Source organism: Homalodisca vitripennis, chromosome 6 (assembly GCF_021130785.1).
Source record: "Homalodisca vitripennis isolate AUS2020 chromosome 6, UT_GWSS_2.1, whole genome shotgun sequence".
Taxonomy (NCBI): domain Eukaryota; kingdom Metazoa; phylum Arthropoda; class Insecta; order Hemiptera; family Cicadellidae; genus Homalodisca; species Homalodisca vitripennis.
Genome location: NC_060212.1, coordinates 10,199,208 through 10,225,620, shown reverse-complemented (window position 1 = coordinate 10,225,620; position 26,413 = coordinate 10,199,208). Strand labels below are relative to the sequence as shown.

At 37.9% G+C, this 26,413-nt stretch overlaps 1 protein-coding gene across 2 annotated transcripts in view; it reads right to left on the bottom strand.

Moving 5' to 3' along the window:
- Window positions 1-26,413, bottom strand: part of LOC124364094 (trophoblast glycoprotein-like) — a 276,854-nt gene that overhangs the window by 131,918 nt on the left and 118,523 nt on the right. For both annotated transcript variants that reach the window (XM_046819276.1, XM_046819277.1), the window contains exon 3: window positions 18,501-18,529. The gene's annotated coding sequence lies outside the window, so the exon portion shown is untranslated. The remainder of the gene's footprint in view (window positions 1-18,500; window positions 18,530-26,413) is intronic.

The window sequence follows — 26,413 nt, the reverse complement described above, 5'->3', positions numbered from 1 at the left end:
TAGTATATGGCAGCAAAGAGACGCTACTTCCAAATACGTTTTTCTCAGTATTACCACAACCACAATTACTATTGCAGTGCTAATTCTATTTATGGCAGCCAAGAACCTCTACGGCCAGATACGTTCTCCGCAGTATTACCACCACAACAATTACCATTGTAGTGCCAATAGTATACGGCAGCAAAGAGACGCTACTTCCAAATACGTTCTTCTCAGTATTACCACCACCACAATTACTATTGCAGTGCTAATTTTATTTATGGCAGCCAATAGTCTCTATAACCGGATACGTTCTCCGCAGATTTATCACTACAACAATTACCATTCTAATGCCATTTGAATATGGCAGAGACACTACTGCCAAATACTTCTTTCTCCGCATTATTACCACCGCAACATTTACCGAGTTATCATTGTAGTGTGAACTGTATATGGCAGCCAAGAGCCTCTACGGCCAGATACGTTCTCCGCAGTACTACCACCACAAGAATGATCTAAATACCGTTTTAGTGCAATTGTATATGGCAGGCAGGAGTCACTGCGGCCAAATACTTTCTCCGTAGTATTGCTACTGCAACAATTACTGTTATAGTGCCAGTTTTATATGGGAGCTAAGAGGCACTAAGCGTCAGATAACTGTTCTTTTGTTTCTGTTAATACAACGAAGTTTTTAAACGCCCTACAACAGCCACTTCCAATTGGCTACTCACTTTAATATCTATTTTTAAGCTTATACGGCGGTTATCGCAAGATACGCGAATCAAGAAACGTCGAGCGGGGTGGGTGATCGCTGAACGATCGTGTCCTTGGAATCAGGTCGCGTGCTTAGCCATTTGTGATGTTTCGAAGTTACCTCTAAGCCAGTTGGTGCTCAGGTAGTGCCAAAAAGAGCTTATTAGCTCTAACTTCGTGTGGTAAAATAAGACATTCTTTGAGCAAATAGTGAAATACTAGAATGTGAAAAAGGATTTTATTTATTAAATAAATGTTAATATAATAATATGTGTAATTATTAAAGCATTATTTAATCTTCGTCCAATTTTTTTATTGACGAATTTACAATTTTGGTACAATCGGTGTCTAAGATAAGTATGTTTTTTATTGTTTTAACACTAATATATCCATCTGTAATCATCTTATTAGGAAATCCTTATCTTTTTCGTCTTAAAACGTTTCAAAGTTTTCATGAGGTCGATTATGACTGTTAGGGAAATAATATTGTATTTGCACCTTAATACGTTTTCAAGCGTCCTTGAGGTTTATAAGACTATTTTAAAAATCATATCTTTACACCTTAGCGGTATTTTACTACTGCTATCCTGCATACGTGAATAGAATCTCAAAGGAAGACATGGAAAGAATACAACACATACAAAACGCTGACATACGTTTTATTTTTTGTCCGAACGTGATTCCCTTTTGAGAGGCTGCTAAAGTTTTTCCGTTGGTAACCGTGCTAACCTACTGTTCGGTGCTCAAAGCTGTCCAACTCAACGAGCCATAGCGATAGGATCTCTTACTGAGCGTACGGCAGTGTACACCATTTCATGTCGTAAACAATTTTAAAGCCCTAGCTACAAAGCGATGGCCTGCCATTAGTTGTAAATAGTGTTGACAAACATTGCATTTGACTGATAATTATTTTAAGTATCTCGATATTCTTGTTTACTTTTTTTACATTGGTTGTGGTACATCAAATTAATCTTAAAAACAGTTTATACTTATAATTTGCTTGCATGTCCCATGTCAACCAACCAGATCTGGAAACTCATTACGGCTAACAGGGCCATCTCATGTCAGAAAACTTACTTAGCTTGAAGGGTCATCACAGATCCCAAACATCTAACTGAGAATCTAAATTCTATATCGGCTCATAGAACAATAACAAGTAGTGTTTTAAAGATTTATCAAAGGATAGATCCGTAAAATGTAAATACAACGGTCTTAAATATTAGATAAAAAAATATTTCCGTGATGTATTTTTACTAACAAAGACTGCAATGCCGCAGCGGCAATGAGCATTTGCAGCAATTGCTATTGTGTTCATTCCGCTTGATCCTCGTGTAAACAGCGATATCTGCTGCAATCAGAAATCTGCCGATCATTTATGGAGCTCGTATTTGTGACAATGAAATGTACGAGACCTACCATCTTGCTGATGAGCGTTCGTACATAAATAACATAACTATTGTTTGTCACTCAGTACTTTTGCAATAACAATATACAGATTAAAATCTTTCCTTAGTAATTTCCTTCATTAGGTAGACTCGAGGTGTTGTAACTATTCTTGTTCTTGCATTAAACTATTGTATTTACCAAAAATAAATCATGGTAAGAAGTATTTCTGTTCGTTTGCAGTCATATGTGCATTGCGACTACTGTATATAAATCATGGTAAGAAGTATTTCTGTTCGTTTGCAGTCATATGTGCATTGCGACTACCGTATATAAATCGCGCAAACAAAGCCTTTGTCTGCTCGCAATGTTGCCGTCAAAGACCTGTTGTTATAATTGTTTTATACTGGCTTTGTCTATGAAAACTTGAGCCGGTTTCGCATCATTCTTTTGTAATACAAAGTTCACGTTTTGTTTCCATTATCTAATTTAGGCGCATTGTATATTTGCGCAACATATATACTGTTAGTTTAGGATTGAAAAAATGTATTGAAATATTCCTAATAATTATGAAATATAAAGACTGTTCGACTACTTTCAGAGTTCTAAAGTTGTCGATTCATCAGATGGGATGATAATCAAGTGTGATTTTAGATGGGGTAAAAGTTAAGTGCTGGATTTTCCCTTGAGTGCAGGAATTTTCCCTCCAATATTAGAATTTTCTCGTTCAAGGAGTCAAGGAAATGAAAGTGAGGAAAAAGTCCCACGTCTGAGGAAATAATTCTTACACTTGATCTTGGACGATCTGTTATCAAAGCCTCGTCTATATGATGGTAAATTCCCATGATGCTACTACTAAAATTAATTAAAAACATGTTATTATTAAAATATGTAAGCAGTTTTTACATTTAATGGTGTACATTGTTAAAAAGTAATTAAAAAAACATATTGTTCAATAAATCCAGGCCAATCGAACCATAAATCAACATTAATTATTATTGACTTTTTTATACCTATTTATGAACTTTATCAATAATGTAAACAAATATACTTACTTACTTACTTACTGCCGGGGCGTAACAAATCTCCCGGTGTAAACAAATATAGGCTACGAAAAATCACAGGGTTGTTGACGTGGACGTTTTGTAAAAAAAATTATGAATCCAGTTTTCTCTTTCCGGATAATAAACTTTGTCAATTAAAATGTATTTATAAAATAAATTGATTGCGTATTAATTATAACCAATTATTCTACAACTATAAATAAGAGCATAGAAGTGTTTGAAGTTAAATAATATATTGTAACTACCGTTCGACGATATTTGTCAGCTGATCGTGTCACTGTAGCAGCTGGCTCTTAAAATAATAACACACGATAAAGTTTATGCATTATTTAATATCAGATCAACTTTAATTTAGTAAAACACAAAAAATTATGGTTCGTGTTTATTTTGAAAAATATCCTTTCTATACAGGGTGTCAATTAAGTCTGGAACCTCTTTTTTTAATTTTTATACCACAATATAAAAAAATACCAAAGTTCACACGTGCTTACTGGTGATAATAACGCACACATCTGCCCAATTACCGACCGGATAATCCCTTTGGGAGACGGTCCACAAGGAGTGAGACAAAATTCTCAAATAGCAGCATAGGTCAAGTTTGGTATCAAATTAAAGGTCTTACTTAGCAGAGTACAATTCCACAAAACGGACTTCAAAAGGTGGATTCATTCAGTAGTTATAGCTATTTGAATGTTAAAACAATTGAACAATGTAAATTATTAAGTATTACAAGTAAACACCAATTTTTAAGTACCTGCGATCAAAGTAAGTGTTCAAAATGTTCTTTTTAAGTCCGGTTTGCGGCATTGTACTCTGCTACTTTGGTATTTCTTTCTATTATGGTTAAAAAATTAAAAAAGAGGTTCCAGACTTAATTGACACCCTGTATAAGCAAAACTGAGTTCAATGGTAATGCACGTCACTCACGGGTTAGTGAATATTTTTACATTAGCCTTATAGTAACCATGATGGTAATAATAAAACAATAGAATAAATAAATTTGTAAGCAATCTGAGTACAATTATATAAGATTTTAACAAAGGCAATATTTACAAAAATAGCTTACTTATATATTAAAATGAAGAATAAGAAAGTAGAAAGTCAGTGTTAAAATCGGAGACCAGGTCAGCGCATTCTTCAGTTGTAGTACCCTACAATCCGGAATTGCTGTTTTATCTAAACTCTGGTATAAAACTTAAATCAGTGAAAAAATTGTGAATGTATCATGTGGCAACAGAAAGATCATCTGTGGACTTTAAGTTTGGCATGACATTTTATACTTAGACAAAAATGTGTACTATGATGACGCATGACCAACCACAGACTTGGGCTGATAAACCTTCTTTTTGTCTGACGGAGAAATGTAAAAGTTCCTTTTCTGTATTATTGTATTCGAGGTGTAGCATACATCTAAATTGTATTAGACTGAATTCAACAATAACCTTACTGAACGTAGGAGTATGTTACATTAAGTGTCGCGTACCAGACTTCCCTTAGATCGCATGCAAAGTCTATAGTTCATTTCCACATTTACACCATGCACTTGTTAAAATGTCATATAATTGTACTAAGTTTGTTTACGAATCTATTCAACTTACGATTTAAAAGTTTCTTCGTGATTATCCGTCCTTAACTCTGTAGGGCAGCTCATTCTCCACATACCGAGCGTACAGAAATTACTTAATATCTTGAGACAGAGTTTACAGTTTTAAAGTCTCTCGTATTGTACACTTCGCTAACACTCAGACAACAAATTTTGCTTAGTAATAAAACCTAACAACTAAGGGTGCATAAAGTAAACCTTCTCAATTTCCAGCCCATTGAACAGCGTAAACCTGTAAGGTCAGAGAACTCCTTAAACGGACTAATCCGGATTAGACCTGAGACTCGAAGGGCAACAGATTGATCGAACCGAAGGGCTAATATGATGCGATTAACACGATACGCTTGGCCTGATACGGGCTTACTGTGCCGCAATCGGTGTTGTGGCATGCCCCTAATGATCCTCAGAGACACTACAGACGATCCTCGGTCAACCGATCTGATGCTAATCTGAGATATGTTTAACTGCTTCGGCTTCGGTTAATAGTTTTTGGCTGAAGATGTCTCTTCTACAGAGGGATCAACATATTTTCAGACTACAGCTGCGTGATACTTTGCTATTATACGGAGGCCACTATGATATAGTGCGCTGCTGTAGATTAGTTAGATTAGAGTATCATAAATATGGTATTATTAGTACCAATATTAAAGTTAATCTTTACGACCGCTCACGTATCTTAGCTTGAATACCTCGAGACTTGTTTTTCATGTTCGAAGCATGCATTGATGGCCAGGGTTATTTCCAGTTATACTTTGTGGACCTCAGATCACGTGCCAGATCGTCTGACGTCGGGAAGGTACAGATTAGAAATGCCCCTAGCTATCGGCGCCACCTCGCACTTCTGGAGGAAAGGACAAAATCATCCATCGGAATAGTACCTAAATTCACGCTCAGATTACGATCGGTCGTAATGGTTAACTTTACCTCCTTCTATTTATAATACGTACGTATATATTTACCTACGTATATCGCGTAATATCAAGTAGTTCATAGGGACTATATTATATTATATTACCAAAATACCAGTTGCAGCATTAACAATTTACCGATACGTGGTTTACTTGACTCCGAATACGGGTATGGCACTGCCTTGTAGGCGTGAGAAGTGATTTAGAAGGGGGTTGGTTAGGACTGATCCTATCTGATCAACACACGCTCCTCGACGCTTCCCTGGTTTAATTTAATTTTACACTGTTTTGTAACTTCAAGAACAGATTTTGACTCTGGAATAGAATTAATTAACCTGCAAAAGTGTGAACTTACAGTAATTTGGCAGTTTTTTTTTCCTTTCGTAAGTAATGACTAGCTGTATATCTAACCACCGGACTAATCAAGGTTAGACTTGCATACAGCAATAAAATCCACGTTTAACGTAACCAAGAGCGCCGCGCCTTATCAACCAGTTAATTATCTATATCTCTTATCGCATTCAGTGGCGTAGTCGATAACGTCGCAATCTCCAACAGTAGAGATCGCTGGTTCTAATACAAATGCCCGCACTATCGTTTTATTGCACAAATCCCTCGTTTAATATTTTAACAATTCTGTAAAATAATTTTAATGTTTTAATCTAAGTGATTTAAACTTCTTGTTATTTAATTTTACTCATTTGCAACTCGATATTGGGACATTTTTATTTTATTTCAACTATTTTATTTATTTAATTATTTATTTACCGTTACATACATGTCGTTTACTGTTGCAAAAACAAAGACTGGTAAACCTTGCATCATTTTGGACGATGTTAAATATAGACAACACCGAGTTTTGAAAAATGGAGAGGTGTCTTGGCGCGCTGTTTGGGGAAGAACTGTGGAGCGTCAATTAAAACTGATGCGAGTTTTGACAAGAGTGGTTGCGTGCAATCAGAAGCACAGTGGCGAACACCCTGTGACAATGCGTTCGCTCTTATCACCCCTGACCAAAACTGTGTCTGCGACTGGCGCGTCACTCGCTACACCGCCTGCACTCGCCACAAACCCCTGCTCACGCTACTCCGCCTGCATTCGCTACTCTGTCTACACCCACAACAACTTCTGCTCTCCCTGCACCGCCAGTTTGCTCGACACCCGGTGTAGACCTGACCTCGTCCACCGCTTCAATTTATAAATTTTAAAAACACCTGAGACCCGTCAGCGGAGATCTCTAGACTCAAAACAAGAGATCAAGCGTTTGGAAAACGAGTTCCAGAAGCTGCTGGACCATACCATCGAGTCGGAAACACGCTTACTTGAGTACACTGATCAAGTCTTCCCAGTAAAACAAATCCCGCGCATCAACCAGATCGCCCCGCGCATCCGCGACAGTGGACTGCGGCGTTCAGTGCGAGCCTAACCCAGCCCACCAGGGGACCCCGCGCCCGCTACTGTAGACTCTGGTGTGCAGTGTGACCTGCGGGAACAATCTTCGGAGTGTACGTTGTGTGCGGAAACCACTGAGCTTCTTCGATGCTTCAAAACAACAATAGAGGTTCTTGAGGCTGAAAATAAGTGTTTGAAGCAGCAAAATACGTGTGAGAGCGCGAGTTTGAACTCTGGTCAGCCATGGACCGAAGTTAAAATAAAAAAACACACCCATCTCCAGTATCTACAAAAAATAGGTTCCAGACTCTGTCGTTAATCTCAAAACACAGACTGCACGTAAACCTAAAGGATATAGCTTTCCCCAAACAAAAAAAGAAAAAAACGAAGTTCCCTAAAAACCAGCAATATCCTCAAAATGCCCACTTCAAAAGTATTTTTAATAGAGGTGACAGCCATGCCCGTCACATCGCGGGCCTTGTACGAAGGATAACTGGCCCTACGATCTCGGTTGGCGGTGTGTGCTTGCCTGGCGCCGGCTGCTTGATGTCGTGGGTTCAAGGCAGATGTCAACTGAGTCCGAAACCCGCTGCGAGGTGCTGATGGCTGGCACAAACGACCTGGCGGTGGGAAAAACAGAACAAAATCTACAGTCAACCTGGAGACCTACATCACGGCCAGACCAATCAACACTGACATCGTTCTTGTCACCCTTCCACACCGACAACGATCTGGAGCCGGACCACTCTATTCACGATGAGACCGCACTTGTAAATGCCTACATTGAAGAGCTTCGAAATCCGACACAACATCAAGGTCCTAAAACTTCAATAGGATCGGTCGCAGGCATTTCACAAGACACGGTATGCACCTATCAATGCGGGGAAAGCGGATACTGGCTGGAATGATTGTGGAGAGCCTCGCTCTGCTGAGACCTGTTCCCTCCGGAACCCCGAGAAGCCACTCCTAGTGACCGCCGTCCCTCCAGCCGTCGTGCCGCCACCTGCTGCAACCCCCTGGGAGCCGGCTGCTGTCTCTCAAACGGTCTCCAAGGCTCCAGCTTGTCTCATATGCGGAGGCAGCTAGGGCGTCAACTACACCTGACAGAGACTCTCGAAAAGAAGGCTCTCCTATGTCAAAAAACTGTCCTGGTCAGACATGTGTGAAGCCGACCTAGGGATGACTTCAGATCCAAGCTCCAAAACGCAACAAAATTCAAAATCAACATTTAAAAAACATAAAAAATTTTAAATTGGCAACTGAAACAATAAAAATTGATTCACCAAAACGCCCAAAATTTGCAACCAACCAAGGTAAAGAGCTAGAGATCATGTGTGAAGAGCTTAAACCTGATGTGTTTATAGTCTCAGAACACGGTTTCAAATCCGATTCAATACATCTTTTTTAAGATTCAAAATTTTGAATTGGCTAAATATTTTTGTCGAACCAGCTGTAAAGGGGGCGGTGTGGCGATTTTTTATGAAAAATTCCTCTAAATTTGAAGATTTCAGAATTAAAAACAGTTCGGACATGAATTTTGAAGCTGAAGGCATCACAATCTTGTCCAACTCTTCCACAAGAATAACTATCATTGGGCTTTTATAGATCTCCCAATGGCTCTAGAGATTCTTTTTTTTCGAAAGCTTGGAACACCTTCTGAGTGGTCTCTCTCCTTTAAAATCAACAAGGTTTGTAATAATTGGCGATTTTAACATTAATGTTTTGGATCACACCGACCCCCCTTACCCAGCGGCTTCGCGATCTTCTAAAATTCTTTCAATCTAAATTGGTCAGTGAATTTGCCAACACGAGTGACAGCCACGACGCGTACTGCCATCGACAATGTTATCACCAATATTCCTAACACACAGTCTCTGTATTAAGTTTTGCGATCTCTGATCACTTTGCGCAGGAAGTCGTGATTCATGGATGCAAACTGGAAAATCAAAATCCAAAATTTAAAATTACTAGGGCAATTACTTCCCAAAACATTTGCCACCTGAATAGATGTTTAAAAAACCGAGTCTTGGGAGTCTTTAAGTGGGTGTGGAAATGTCGATGACATGTATCAGTCATTTAGTGACACCTTCAGTCACTATCTGGATGTTGCATGCCCGTTCAGGAAAAACAAAAAACAGTAAAAAGCTGCAAAATTCATGGATAACTAAAGGAATTCTTATATCTCGAGAAAGGCTCCAATTCTTCTATAAAATCTTCACTAATACTCAAAATTATGATTTCAAAATGTTTTTTAGAAGGTATCGGAGAATCTATAAGAAGGTCATAAGAGCTGCAAAAGCCTATGACATCAATAGAGCCTTGGGTACCTGTGAAAATTTTTCCAAAACGGCTTGGAAAATAATTAATAACTTTTCTCGAGATGAGGTTCCAAGAAGTATTCCAAATCTATTTCAATCCAAATTAATAATGAAATTGTTGAAGATAAATTAAAAGTGGCAAACGAGTTCAACAAATACTTTTTAACCGTTGGTTTTACGAATTCGTCATTTAAGAATCCTCAGTCTCACGGAGAAGAGACTGGGGGGACCAGTTGCGTCCATGGCTTTGGCTCCTGTGTGTGAAGAGGAGGTAGCACGTGTCATACAGAGACTGAAATCAAAAAAGACCGGTGACGCCCAAACGGGATGTCATTATGGCTACTCAAACGATGCTTCAAGCATATTTTGAGTCCTCTAACAAAATTGATCAATTTTTCATGGGAGACTGGAAGTTTTCCATCTCTTTTTAAAGACGGCCAAGATCACCCCAATTTTCAAAAAGGACGATCCTTGTTTTACAAGCAATTATCGACCAATATCAATTCTTCCAGTTTTCAGTAAAGTTTTCTGAAAAAACTTTTCTAACGAAAGGCTTGAAAGCTTTCTGGAAGAATTCGAAATTCTGAATCCAGAACAATTTGGATTTAGAAAAAAACAAATCCACAATTGACGCTGTGAACAACCTTTTGGACAATGTTGTCGATGGTTTGGATAGACGAGAGCATGTGCTTAGTATATTTTCTCGATTTGTCCAAAGCCTTTCACTGCGTGCACCACGAGACACTGTTGCACCAGTTGGAGAAATGTGGCATTCGGGGTGTCCCGCACTTATGGATCGGTTCTTACCTTAAGGATCGACAACAGTGCGTTGGAGATTTCGAGCGTCATTTCAAACAAAATTAAAATAGCCCCACGGTGTTCCTCAGGGTTCTATCCTTGGGCCTCTCCTGTTTTTAATTTATGTCGGCGGATTGAATTCAGTTATCCAGCATGGAAAACTGGTTCAATATGCCGATGACACGACTCTTTGTTTTAAAAGTAAATACAATAGAAGAACTAGAAATCACCTCATTCATGGAACTGAACACTTGCATTCAGTATTTCACTGAAATGAATCTGAAAACAAATCAGTCAAAAACAATCGTAGTAAATTTTCGGCCTTCGTCAGCATGATCGAGTGGTGCGTCCGGCCGTATTTATAGATGACGACCTTCTCGAAGAAAATAACTCCACAAACTTTTTTGGGAATGATTCTAGACAAAGGACTGACCTGGAGCGATCATGTTAACAGGGTCTGTGCTAGAGCTACCTCAGGTATATATGCTCTGCGCAATCTAGCAAAATTTTGTTCCCCAGAAGTTTTAAAAAATGGCCTTACTATGGCCTAATCCATGCTCATTTTGCGTATGGGATAAGACTTTGGGGAAGTTGTGCAAAAAACAAAATGGAGCGCGTCTTTAGACTCCAGAAAAAGCTGTCAGAATCATTAAAAATTTAAATTATAGAGAGTCGTGTAGGGAATCTTTCGGGGAGTTGAGATTGCTGACTTTGCCTTGCCTCTATTTTTTTGAGGTGATCGTGTACTGCAGATCAAGGTGCACTTTGATTCGTGGCGGGGACGTTCATCAATATGAAACTAGAGGCAGGGACAAACTTTCGCACGCATCAACACAGATTGACATTAGCGCAAAATCTACCGCAAGAAGTTGGTGTCAGATTAATCAACAGGCTCCCCTGAAGAAATCAAAATTTCCAATAATCAAAATCAATTTAAAAACGCGTCTCAAGCTCCTTTTGGAGTCCAAGGCTTTCTACTCTGTTGATGAATTCATGTCAAGCCGCTGGGATATTTGAGATTGCTGGATCTGAGGTCAATGCGATTGTGACCTGAATGATTGCAAAGAATTGTGAGTGTGAGGTTGTGTGAATGTGTGGATGATCTCGTTGTAATATGGACTTATAAAAAAAAACTGTTGACGATTGCGATACGATGTAAAAATTGTCAAAAGAATGCAATAAAGGGATTATTATTATTATTATTATTTATAACATGCAAAATCACAGGGGTTACAACAATAATACATTCCATTTCACATATGTCATACCTTAAAACCAACATTAATTTTTTAATGAACACGTTTCATTAAACGCTAAAACTTTCATAATTATTAAAATTCTTGAAACTAAAATGGATAAAATTGTTTATATTACAATCTAATGTTATTAACATTTATTTTCTACACTTGAAGTATATTGAACTCACCCTAATATTATATTAAGGAAAATTATCCAAATGCAACAAATAAAGTATAAATCAGCTCAAATATACGGAGAAACCAAAATCTAAGAAATATATTATTATTAATATAGCTATATGAGAAATACTTAACGTAGAGACTTAAAGTTTCGTGATTTCTTCGCAAATTGATTCTAATATTAAAAAATTATCTTCAATGAAGTTAAAATTCAATAAATGAGAATTTGAGAATGACATGTGCCTTTAGATTTCAGTTTCTATACATTTACATAGTAAGTAAAATTGGAGTACCTGTGAATTCAGTAACTAGCTTCACTGCTAATTAAATTTTACTCATCCATTCCTTCTTTAAGTAATCAATTTTTAAAATATATTACAATTGCTAAGCGAGAAAAAAATCAAAATTTTAAAGTAACAGTTTTGTTTCTTGATTTATGAAAACCCATTGAATCCAGCGTTGAATTTCGTAAAGAACTGTATTTGTTCAAACTGCCGGCGTACATCTCTTCACCTGACCGCCAATAGGGTGGGGAAACCGCACACAAACACGGTACTCCCAACACTGCTGCTCACCCGCTGTTTTAACTTTCGTTTCTCACCCAAACAATGTATTTTGGTTGCGGACATTATTTTACAAAACTTAAAAATTTGGCAATTTCAAATGGTAAATTTATGAGATATTTAAATCTCAAACAGAAACAAATATTACCATGGTTTGTCAAATAAAACAATCGAAATACAGCAATTTATAAAGTAACTTATCTGACTTGATATCACCGCTGATAGATTGAAAATTAAAAACAAATGTTACTACTAAAAGTACTATTTGTGTGACGCTCAAAAGCACGTACTTTAGGTGTCTTATTCTCACAAAAAAGTTTTTACAATATACAGCTACAATTCCCAGGAGAGTTTTGTTTACAATTGGTTTATACATGACAGTAGAACCCATAATGGGTACATCAAAAACTTAAAAGTCTCTTACATTTTGGGCAACCCAAAGGACGTCCAGAAGTGACAAATGTCTAACCATAAATGTCGAGATATTGGAGCGAAAAGGTTTATCGATATGTGTAGTTCAGTGGTGATGACTGCTCATGAAAAAAGTCCAGAGTGAAAAGAATGCGTCTTAAATTATATCACATATGTATGAGTATAGTTTAATATATAACAATATATAACATTAAATAGGGAGGTTGGAAAATATATTTACAAAACATGGTCTGAGACCTTGGACTGCTAGTACGTGATAAAGTTCAGTACGAGTGTGCCATGGGACAGAGAAAATAATGATGAAAATAAGTCCAATCTTTATACATTAAAATACATAGTATAAGTTAGGCTCTCCCGTAACAATCAAACTACGTTGAGAAACTGCTAACGTAATTACACATGTCACTAAAGGAGAATGAGCACACAATCACGATACATAAGACCTTTAAGAAGAAATTATGAAAACAACCCTAGAGTGTGACAATATTCAAAACGAAAAACGTCAAAAACTGGCCTTTCTTCTTTTTATACAAGGAGTAACAGATATATAGGGGGTTTTGTAAAGAAACGATCCTGATTAAGGAAAACCTTTAACATAACCTTAAAGAAGAAAATAAGTTCAATAAATAAGAGGACATGAAATTGAACGTTGGTCGGCTATGATAACGAAGTCATATGAAATGAAAATATGGTGAACACTATTAACCATAGTAGCCTCTGTTGATCATATTGGTAATTGATTGGTTAGGATTAAGCAAATCGCCACTAATAATAGCCTCTTTCAACTCAACTATACAGTTGGATCTGTATTTATTGGTAGTAACGGTTTAATGACGGCTCTTCCAGGAGAGGCCAAAATATTTTACGAATTTATATGCGTTAGTAATGTTTCGACATGGCATGAACAGGAACATTTCTGTGTTAGTTCAGAATGATTATTAGCAGGGGAAGAACAATTTATCTTATTGAGTCTAGACCGAAATGTGCAAAGTTTACGGAAGACGTAGACACATTGTTTTAATGATTTAGCAGATAATAGACATCGAGATATTAAAAAAATACTAATGGGAGAAAGTTTTGAAAAAAGTGGTGTGCTCGAAATCATATATGAAGTTGCTAAAACAGTGCTCTAACATTGCTATAGAAGGGTTCAAGAAAAAATATTACTCATAATTTTATATAAATCTACTCATAAAAAACAAGCACTTAACACAATAGTTTGGACAGCAATGAAATATTTAAGAAAGCCATCCCTTCAAAACAATTCAAACATATTGGCATCCAATTTTACAAAAAGAATAAATTACATCCAACATTATTTCTGTGCATTTTAACCAGTCTTCAACAGCGATCAGTGATAGTATGCTATTTATCTTAAACCCAAAAACGTATAAATTAACAATGTGACCTCAAATATACAAATGTGCGCAAATGCCTAAAAAACGTTGGGGAGCTAACACAGTATATTGTTGAAATTAGATTGATTTCTAAATTATTTTATGACACACAATATGTTCGTAATTAAAATGCGTATTCTAATATGGATTTAAAAATGAATGATATGAAGTGTATTGATAACGTTACCCAGGCGTTATTACTGTGTGAGTGGCCGCTGGTAACGACCGGGCGTGGACTTACCACTTCCTGTTCTGCTAACATCGTGCTGTAGTGTCATCTCCGCCCTCTGTAGTACAACTATAGTATTGTCGTCCTCACAGAGTGAACTGAGTTTACATCTGACAGTGTAGACCTGTATTCAGCTGTAACCCAGGCGTGATTACTGTGTGAGTGTCGCTGGTGACAACTGGGCGTGGACTTACCACTTCCTGTTCTGCTAACATCGTGCTGTAGTGTCATCTCCGCCCTCTGTAGTACAACTATAGTATTGTCGTCCTCACAGAGTGAACTGAGTTTACATCTGACAGTGTGGATCTGTATTCAGCTGTAACCCAGGTGCGATTACTGTGAGTGTCGCTGGTGACGACTGGGCGAGGACTTACCACTTCCTGTTCTGCTAACATCGTGCTGTAGTGTCATCTCCGCCCTCTGTAGTACAACATAGTATTGTCGTCCTCACAGAGTGAACTGAGTTTACATCTGACAGTGTGGATCTGTATTCAGCTGTAACCCAGGTGCGATTACTGTGAGTGTCGCTGGTGACGACTGGGCGAGGACTTACCACTTCCTGTTCTGCTAACATCGTGCTGTAGTGTCATCTCCGCCCTCTGTAGTACAACTATAGTATTGTCGTCCTCACAGAGTGAACTGAGTTTACATCTGACAGTGTGGATCTGTATTCAGCTGTAACCCAGGTGCGTGATTACTGTGTGAGTGTCGCTGGTGACGACTGGGCGAGGACTTACCACTTCCTGTTCTGCTAACATCGTGCTGTAGTGTCATCTCCGCCCTCTGTAGTACAACTATAGTATTGTCGTCCTCACAGAGTGAACTGAGTTTACATCTGACAGTGTGGATCCTGTATTCAGCTGTAACCCAGGTGCGATTACTGTGAGTGTCGCTGGTGACGACTGGGCGAGGACTTACCACTTCCTGTTCTGCTAACATCGTGCTGTAGTGTCATCTCCGCCCCCTGTAGTACAACTATAGTATTGTCGTCCTCACAGAGTGAACTGAGTTTACATCTGACAGTGTAGACCTGTATTCAGCTGTAACCCAGGCGTGATTACTGTGTGAGTGTCGCTGGTAACGACTGGGCGTGGACTTACCACTTCCTGTTCTGCTAACATCGTGGCTGTAGTGTCATCTCCGCCCCCTGTAGTACAACTATAGTATTGTCGTCCTCACAGAGTGAACTGAGTTTATTAAACTCTGACAGTGTGGATTTGTATTCAGCTGTAATAAAGGTGCGATTACTGTGAGTGTCGCTGGTGACGAATGGGCGAGGACTAACCACTACCCACTTCCTTTTCTGCTAACATCGTGCTGTAGCTGTCATCTCCACCCTCTGTAGTACAACTATAGTATTGTCGTCTCACAGAGTGAACTTAGTTTACCCATCTGACAGTTGTAGACCTGTATTCAGGCTGTAACCCATGCGCGTGATTACTGTGTGAGTGGCGCTGGTGACAACTGGGCGTAGGACTTACCACTTCCTGTTTCTGCTAACATCGTGCTGTAAGTGTCATCTCCGCCCCCCCCTGTAGTACAACTATAGTATTGTCCGGGGGGCGTCCTCACCAGAGTGAACTGAGTTTACATCTGACAGTGTGGATCCTGTATTCAGCTGTAACCCAGGTGCGATTACTGTGAGTGTCGCTGGTGACGACTGGGCGAGGACTTACCACTTCCTGTTCTGCTAACCATCGTGCTGTAGTGTCATCTCCGCCCTCTGTAGTACAATTATAGTATGTGTCGTCCTCACAGAGTGAACTGAGTTTACATCTGACAGTGTGGATTTGTATTTCAGCTGTAACCCAGGTGCGATTACTGTGAGTGTCGCTGGTGACGACTGGTCGAGGACTTACCACTTTCCTGTTCTGGCTAACATCGTGCTGTAGTGTCATCCTCCGCCCCCGTGTAAGTACAACTATAGTATTGTTGTCGTCCCTCCACAGAGTGAACTGAGTTTACATCTGACAGTGTAGACCTTATTCCAGCTGTAACCCAGGCCGTGATTATTGTGAGTGTCGCTGGTGACGACTTGGGCGAGGACTTACCACTTTCCTGTTCTGCTAACAATCGTGCTGTAGTGTCATCTCCGCCCCCTGTAGTACAACTATTGTATTGTCGTCCTCGACAGAGTGAACTGAGTTTACATCTGACAGTGTAGACCTAATTCATGCTGTAACCCAGCGTGATTACTGTGTGAGTGTCGCTGGTTGACAACTGGGCCGTGGACTTACCACTTCCTGTTTTCTGCTAAACATCGTGCTGTTTGTGTCATCTCTGCCCCCTGTAGTACAACTATAGTATTGTCGCCCTCAACAGAGTGAACTGAGTTACATCTGACAGTGTGGATCTGTATTCAGCTGTAACCCAGGTGCGATTTACTGTGAGTGTCGCTGGTGACGACTGGGCGAGGACTTACCAACTTCCCGTTCTGCTAACATCGTGCTGTAGTGTCATCTCCGCCCCCTGTAGTACAACTATAGTAAATTGTCGTCCTCACAGAGTGAACTGAGTTTACATCAGACAGTGTGGATTTGTATTCCAGCTGTAACCCCAGGTTGCGATTACTGTGAGTGTCGCTGGTGACGACCTGGGCGAGGACTTACCACTTGTTCTTGTTTCTGCTAACATCGTGCTGTAGTTGTCATCTCCGCCCCCTGGTAGTACAACTATAGTATTGTCGTCCCTCACAGAGTGAACTGAGTTTACATCTGACAGTGTGGATTTGTATTTCAGCTGTAATAAAGGAGCGATTACTGTGAGTGTCGCTGGTGACGACTGGGCGAGGACTTACCACTGATCCTGTTCTGCTAACATCGTGCTGTAGTGTCATCTCCACCCTCTGTATACAACTATTAGTATAGTCCGTCCTCACAGAGTGAACTTAGTTTACATCTGACAGTGTAGACCTGTATTCAGCTGTAACCCAGGCGTGATTACTGTGTGAGTGTCAGCTGTGACAACTGGGCGTGGACCTTACCACTTCCTGTTCTGCTAACATCGTGCTGTAGTGTCATCTCCGCCCCCTGTAGTACAACTATAGTATTGTCGTCCTCAGCAGAGTGAACTGAGTTTACATCTGACAGTGTGGATCTGTATTCAGCTGTAAACCCAGGTGCGATTACTGTGAGTGTCGCTGGTGACGACTGGGCGAGGACTTTTACCACTTCCTGTTCTGCATAACATCGTGCTGTAGTGTCATCTCCGCACTCTGTAAGTACAACTATAGTAATGTCGTCCTCACAGAGTGAACTGAGTTTACATCTGACAGTGTGGATTTGGTATTCAGCTGTAACCCAGGTGCGATTACTGTGAGTGTTCGCTGGTGACGACTGGGCGAGGACTTACCACTTCCTGTTCTGCTAACATCGTGCTGTAATGTCATCTCCGCCCCCTGTAGTACAACTATAGTATTGTCGTCCCTCCACAGAGTGAACTGAGTTTTTACATCTGACAGTGTAGACCTGTATTCACTGTAACCCAGGCGTGATTACTGTGAGTGTCGCTGGTGACGACTGGGCGAGGACTTAGCCACTTCCTGTTCTGCTAACATCGTGCTTTAGTGTCATCTCCGCCCCCAGTAGTACAACTATAGTATTGTCGTCCTCATCAGAGTGAACTGGAGGTTGTTAACATCTGACAGTGTGGATTTGTATTCAGCTGTAACCCAGGTGCGATTACTGGTAGTGTCGCTGTGACGACTGGGCGAGGACTTACCACTTCTTGTTCTTGCTAACATCGTGCTGTAATGTCATCCTCCGCCCTCTGTAGTACAACTATAGTAATCTGACGTCCTCACAGAGGTGAACTGAGTTTACATCTGACAGTGTGGATTTGTATTCAGCTGTAATACAGGTGCGATTACTGTGAGTGTCGCTGGTGACGACTGTGGCGAGGACTTACCACTCTCCTGTTCTGCTAACTAACGTGCGTAGTGGTCAATTCTAATCTTCCGCCCTCTGTAAGTAACAACTATAGTAATTGTCGTCCTCACAGAGTGAACTTAGTTTACATCTGACAGTGTAAGACCTGTATTCAGCTGTAACCCAGGCGTGATTACTGTGGTGAGTGTCGCTGGTGACAACTGGGCGTTGGACTTACCACTTCCTGTTTCTGCTATCATCGTGCCTGTAGTGTCATCTCCGCCCCCTGTAGTACAACTATAGTATTGTCGTCCTCACAGAGTGAACTGAGTTTACATCTGACAGTGTAGACCTGTATACATATATTAAATCTAAAAAGGCGTCAATACAATCTTACCTGGAATATTAACTAAGGAAGTGGGTAACCTGAAACAAAAATAATACAATTGTAAAACTCATGTCATATACAGAGATAAAAGAGAAATAAAGGAGACACTCCGTCTTTGTCAACTTCCTGTAATCTTCTTTATTCTTTCCGTACGGAAAACATTGACCTTATTTACGTTACGCATAGCATTTTTTATTTATGTCACTCTGTATCATTAAGTTACATCTAACTTGAAAATAAGAAAATATAAATAATATAACGTCACTTTTAAGAAATATGCATGTTTCGCTTTAACAACCTAAAAATGGTTTAGCTTTATTAAACAACAAAAAATAAATGGAGTAGTATATTATACAGAATGTCTCACAATCATTTAATTAACTTTTATCAAGTTGTTCAATATACTGAGTTACACTCTCATGCAAATTATGATCACAAATGTCTGAAGGCATCTGTTTTAAAATGGCAGTGATTTAATCTTTTGAAAATTAAACTATGGAAATCTAAGGTTTTAAAACAAAATTTAAAATAGCGTACGTAGGCAATATCTAAACAAATCTAATCTGTATCAGGTTTTATCAAATAGTTAAGTAAACACTGACAGAAATTATTTTTATTCGATAAAGTTACCTTATCTGATTATAACTCTTTGGAGAAGTGTATTAATTTGTCCTAATTACAAAGGTAATCAAATAAGCTAGATAATATGCACGCTATTCTGTATTATTCTTTAGGTTTTACCAGTTAAACAACCAAGGATCAAATAGTTCTGAGACACTCTGTAATGTCAGACTACACTTTTCGTTACAAATGCGATCACACCCAGCCTAATAGATTGAGGCCGATCTATTTACTGCCTGTTTTTTTAAGGTCTTTGAAAACCTCTTTCTCTCTAGGTTATTATCCTTTATAGATAAATTCGAAATCATCTCAGTTCACCAATTTCGTTTAAGAGCTGGTAAATCCACAACAGATACTTTCATTCAGCTAACGGAATTAATAGTTAATAGCCTTGAAGAACTAAATTCGACGCTTAGCGTCTTTTTAGACTTATCCAAAGCTTTTTCTACGTGGATCAGTTGATCGTTCTAGACACATAACATGGCAATGGTATCCGAGGAGTCCCATTAAACTGGGTTCAATCATATCTACTTAATAGGACTCAACAAGTTCAGATCTGCTCTGAGATACCTGTCACAATTGTCTCCAAGACAGATCTTGAAGACGACTTACTCTGGGGTTGTATTTCCTTATCTGTCCTATGGTATTACATTACGTGGCAGATGTGGGAATGCAGATTTTCTGAGATTTTTAAGACTACATAAAATAATATATTGTCGTTCGAAGTGAGTGCCAACGCAGGGTAGAGACGTCCATATCTACAATACAAGAGGTCGGAAATATTTCACAGTTGCCCAACATAGTCTAAAACCTTACGAGAGCTTATCATCTCAAGTTGGTGTAAAATTGTTCAACAAAGTTCCTAATAATACAAATAACCTGACGAACCCCTTACAATTACTCAAGTGCTATTTAACATTAAATGAGTTTTATATCGTGAGCTAGTTTATGGAACATTAGATTTGATAGGACAGCTCTCACATGTCTATTCTTATGTTGACATTGTCAATTTTAGATGAAGATTATTTAGTTTTCTTTTACTTTTAGGTATAACAAGAGTTAATTTAAACGTTGATATAATTTATTGGTAAGTTTATAGAGTTACACGTATTTATGACGATTGCTATACAAATTTTATATTTATTTTCTGGCAATAAAGAATTGTGATGTGATAATGAGTATAATATGTAAGACCGTAACTTTGTAAAACGGTCTACCAATATCGTATGCAAAGAAAATATTTCTGTAAACTTTCAACGGTTTGTGAAAAATTCTGTGAGTACAAATAGTAATAAAAAAGAAGTAACAAAACCAATGAACTTAATTGCTTGGGAAACACTACACATAAACATAAATAAAGAAAAACTCATAAACAATGAAGAGGGCCCTATTGAAAATACCAGTCTTCTTTCTTCTCAATATATTCAAAAATTACACCGTAGCCATACATAATTTTCGTACTGGCTGAAATATTTCCAAAATCTTTTTATTTACACATTTACACCATATGGTATTTTAATTGTAATAAAAATTATGTAATATTTATTTGTGGAGTCGCCTGATGAGGAAACCTTCGGTTTCGAAAGGCCTCGCACGAAAAATAAATAATTATTAATATTTATAAGTTTTTACAATTGCTCTAAGAGTCTTTAATGCTAGATATATTCAAAAAATTAAAAGAATTTATAGATCTGTTTTCGATCATACCAACATTAAAATGTGCAAGTTGATACTTAGTTTTATATACTTATAAACAACCGCCAGTCACATAAACAAAAGTCATATAAACGTCACACAACAACATGACGAGACTGGAAGTCGCCTTCTCAAACTATAATCAATCTATCTTTTTGCTGATTATTTCTTACATTTTATTTAAGTGCCTAACAAGTAGATTTAAGGCGTTTCAGACTAAAATATGTTCCATGTAAATAATACTCAATGGTATTTAAACCCTTATAATATATTTGCATTTAGACTTTTTGAAACTAGCTACGCTTACGAAATTACTATAACTCTATGATCGTTATACCCACAGGGTTGTATGCTGATTCAGTGCAAATTGGTTCTCGGCTCATGCACTAAATGTTTTATTCAAGACAGATTAATAAATGGATATATAATGTGTGTGTTTTCGTTAAATGTCGTCCGCAAGTTATTGGCGGCTCTGCTGAGGGAACAAACTATTACGTTATCCTTTGTGCCTAACTGGTAATAATGTTTTTCATAGAAAATCCGTCTCAGTCATAAACTAAGAATTAAGAAACGGGGATTTCTATGCTGATATTTATTTCTATCGTACACAAATCTGTCTCCATAATCATCATCGATGTATATGTATATTTATGTATATAGTATATGTTCTTACACATGGTAGAACGAAAATACAGACCAGCTAATAATGTTAACCTCACTTTCTAGTAATACACGCAGGAATATGTTTTTAATTTGCGATGAAATTTATTTTGAGTTGTATTTTTACCAAACTATGCGAGCTATGGCTATATTAACATATGTGTTACTGGCAACCTAAGAATGTTGAAGTAGAACAAAAACATTGGTAGAGGTAGGAATTTTGAACATGATTACCGAACAAATTTACAATTTTAATACTAGTTGACTGTTATGAAATAGAAATTATGCCAAACAAATGAACAGGAAGGGATGGGGCGAAGACTGGATATAATCGTAACGTCACTGTAAAGACGAAGATTTTTACATCAACCCAAAATAAATGACAATGGTTGTGTGAGCTGCGTATTTAAAAACATAGTTCATTGAAATTTGAAAGGGAATAATTGAAAGCCCTATAACGCATAACTTCTAGATTAATGACTCTACAATCAGCCATATTGTGAATATTCCAAGAAAAGAATGTGAAAACGAGATTTTTAGTATATACACGTAAATTGTTCAATAGAATTGAAATCCATGAGCTATACACAATAGACTAACGCTAAACCACACATAGCCTAACATCAATGCATACACTTACCAGTCCTAACAGTACAATACAGCCTACAACCTAGACGTAACGTTATACACGTACGTTTAAACCTGTACAGCTCATAAACTATTGTGCAAATAATATTATTACTACAATGCATGTACAATGGTCGTTTGTTATACTGTATTGATTAAGATTAAAACACACACAAGCACAATGCATGTCACTGCTTTTTTTGCACAATAATTATAAATTACATGTGCATTAGTAGGCTACATATATACTCGTATATCTAAATACTTATACAGCCGCATGTGAAACTGACTGACTCACTGACTCACTGATATATAGATACAAATTCTAAGATAGTTCTAGAAGTGCTGGAAACTTGAAATTTGGCAATATGACCCAGAGGAAAAGTCTGAAAACCCGACATTTTTACTTTTAAACCCCTCAAACAAATTCTAGAAAATCCGTGCATTTTTCAGCCTTGCAGGCCTTTTTTGTAAGCCCGATAGCGGGCGAACCGTTGGAGCTAGCTCGAATCTGACGAAAAATCGTTGGTCAGGAATGAAGTGAACTACAAAAAAGGTCTAGTGACTTTTTGTTCTATCTTCCATGGTTAAGCAACAAAACGCGGGAATGTTTGACATTGCAGAGATTTTTCGCATAAAATAAAGTTTCGAGCCCGATAGCGGCCGAACGGTTAGTCGTAGCTCAAATCTGATTGACCAATCAAATTAGCAAATGGCGCGATCTACGGAAAAGGTCTAGTGACTTTTTGAACTATTTCCATTCGTTTGGCCGAAAAACGTGATTACGTGAAATCTTTTTGTAATTTTTACGTGGAAATTTTGTTTTTGGGGTCGATAGCGGCCAAACTATTTGTCGGCGGTTAAAATAAAACACAAACAGGATTTAGAAAATGACGTGATCTACAAAAAAGGTCCAGTAACATTTTACTCTATCTCCATTGGTTTGGTCGCAAAACGGGATTAAGTGAAAATATTTGGAAATTTTCGCATAAAAATTTACCTTTCGGGCTTGATAGCGGCTAAACTAATTTCAATTCAAAACAAATTTTTAATGGGATCTAGCAAATCACGTGATCTACAAAAAAAGATTGGTAACATTTTGACCTATCCTCAACGGTTTGGCCACAAGAGGTCACAAGAGGCCCAAGTGTGGCTTAACCCCCGGTATCATTAACTCCCCCCTCCCGGAATTTCCTCGTATGACCAGATAATCACCTAAGTAAATTAAACCCCCGGAAAATTCATAAAAACAGCGCAGTGCAGTCTTTTGTCCTAAGCTCTGTACTGCCTAAATTATAAGTCGTAGCTTAAATCTGATGGCATATTCGAATAGACAAAATTAAATTTCCGACAAAAAAGGTTGCCAGTAGCTTTTTAGTGTATCTCTAACGGTTTAACCGCAGAACGCCCTCAAAATCAAAAGTTTGGATAAATCCCGAAAATTAAACACAAACAGTACAAACATAATCTCTGACTTTGGTAAAAACCAAATTCTTCTTGTCTCCTAATTTCGCGAACACATAACTTAACTGTTCTACAATACGATTATTATTATACACCACACATAATTTGCTGAGCGTTAGCGAATTGAGTTTGTATTGAAGTAAACGAGTGACTAGTAAACGCGTACTAGAGCACATCGTTAATTGGCTGAGCGTTAGCGAAGTTCAATAGTAATGAGGGACAGAGTGAATTTTATTTATGCTCGCAAACAGAACACCCTCCAAGAGGCCAAAGTGTGGCTTAACCCCCGGTAACATAATACTCGTATATCTAAATACTTATACAGCCGCATGTGAAACTAACTGACTGACTGACTTACTGATATATAGATACAAATTCTAACCCACTTCTAGAAGTGCTGGAAACGCACTTAGCTTTTACCTTCAAACCACCGGGAAAAGTCTGAAAAACAATGACATTTTTACTTTTAAACCCCTCAAATACTGACTTAGTGTCGGGGTTTTATTACATTTACACTAAACAATTCACAATATCTGACCATTGCACACTTTTCTCCCAACCTCTGTAACGGTTAAACCAAATGTCAAACTAAGGATAGAATCGAAAGACAAAATTAAATTTCGGACAAGAAAGGTTCAGTGACTTTTTCTCGTATCTCCAACGGTTAAGCCACAAAACGCCCACAAACTCAAAAGTTTGGTTAAAATCAAATACTCTACTTTTCACTTCCTGGCAAACATAATCTCGGACATTAGTTATCACCCAATTCTTAGTCTACTACATTTGCTAACACGTCACTTCATTTTTCAACAAAATCCATTGATTATTTTTACATACCACACATCATTTGACTGAGTGTCAGCGGAGCATTACATTCCACGAGAAAGGACACAGTAGCGAACACGTAACTTGAAACCCTCAAGTTCGAATTTAACCAATAACCAAATCCTTCCTATTTTAAGCATTCACTTTGGGGGTTTGGGGCACTCTATTTTCGTAAACGTCTGACTAGTACGTCTACTAGAGGACATCGCGACTTGGCTGAGCTTTACCGAAGTTCAATAGTAATTAGGGACAGAGTGAATTTTATTTTTGCTCACAAACACAACACCCTCCGAAAGAGACTCACGTGTGTCTTAACCCCCGGTAACATTACCCCCCCGGAATTTTCTTGTATTACCAGACAACCTCTTGAGTAAATTAAACTCCCTGATGTTTTAACCCCCTTTAACATTAACCCCACCTGGAATTTCATTGTACGACCAGATAACCTCCTGAGTAAATTGAACTCTCTGATGTCTTATCCCCCGTTAACATTAAACCCCCACCAGGGAATTTCCTGGCATGACCAAATAAACTCCTAAACAAATGAATGAAAATCCCTACAAAACTTAAAATACTGACTTATAGTCGGTTGTTTATTTTATTTACAGTAACAATATATATATATATATATATATATATATATATATATATATATATATATATATATATATATATATATATATATATATATTTACACACTAGATTGCGCACATATACATATACTAATACACGTATAATTTATAACTATAAATCATACACACACGTATGCATATATACATATACACAAAAACACACACATACACACAATTGAGAAATTATTATGGAGATAGTATTATTAACTAAAGCATTATGCATGTAAATGCTTTCTTTTAATAAATACAATTCTTATAAAAAGTTAGCGTTTTTTGGAACCATTTTTGTATAAGTAACATCTTGTTCACCGATTAACGATGAATGCGTAAGTAAGCATAAAATTTCAATTCAAGAATTTATTGACTTTTTCCCAGTTTATGAAATTGTAATTTTCCTGACAAACAATTGGTAAGAGCGCGCCACACCACGTTTCTCATAACAGGTTTTGTTACGGCTGCATACACAGTTTCAACTCTACTTGGAATTACTGCATTCTTGTGATTCCGGACAGATATATTTATATACAGAAAATAAATGTTTGCATTCCCCGGCAGACAAATGGAAAAGTGACCAGCCCACTGAGTGATAGACGTCAATGACATTCACTCAGGACTCAATCGTGTCTATGTAGAAATCAGTCTCCTGAAAAGTCTATAGATGAAATGTTTCCCGAGATATTTCACGAACAGATATCTTATAAGGTGTCTATGCCACATATTAAAATGTCAATTGATTTTACTCAGTTTTCTTAAACATTTATTTTACAAGGTTCTCATTGCCGTCATGGTTACGCATAAGAACAATATAAAAGTATTCACTGATGCTCAGCCAAATCCCATGGAGTGATATACAGTATCAAAGAACTCGACATGGTCCTTAAAGAAATGAAGACTCATGCAAGGCTATCAGTACGTTCTCGAGATATTGTGTGGACACATAATGCCAAATTATAAAACAAATTGCTAACGCTCAGCCAATGACAAACACGACAACACATTTAACGCAGCTGTTCTGTTAACATGAGAGATAAACAACATAATGCTATTTTAGGGAATGATTTCATTAGGAAGTTAAGCTTTGAGTAGTGGTTCTAATTATCATTAGTGCACCACGCTCATCCCCTCGGATCAAAAAGCCACTAATTCCCCTTTGTTGTTGTTCTCATGTCTACCCATAAATTGAATTAATGTACAGATTCCATTAAGCAATGCTGAGGCACTATCGGGAACGAAAAAGTTCCTCAATTGTAACGTTCCTGTTAAATAAAGGTGTTAAAGATCCTAACTTACAGTATATTGTGTGGTTTTATTTGCTTTAAAATAAAGGATATATATATACATATATATATATATAATTAAAAAGATTATATGACTGAAATTGTTGGATCTGAAGTCAGT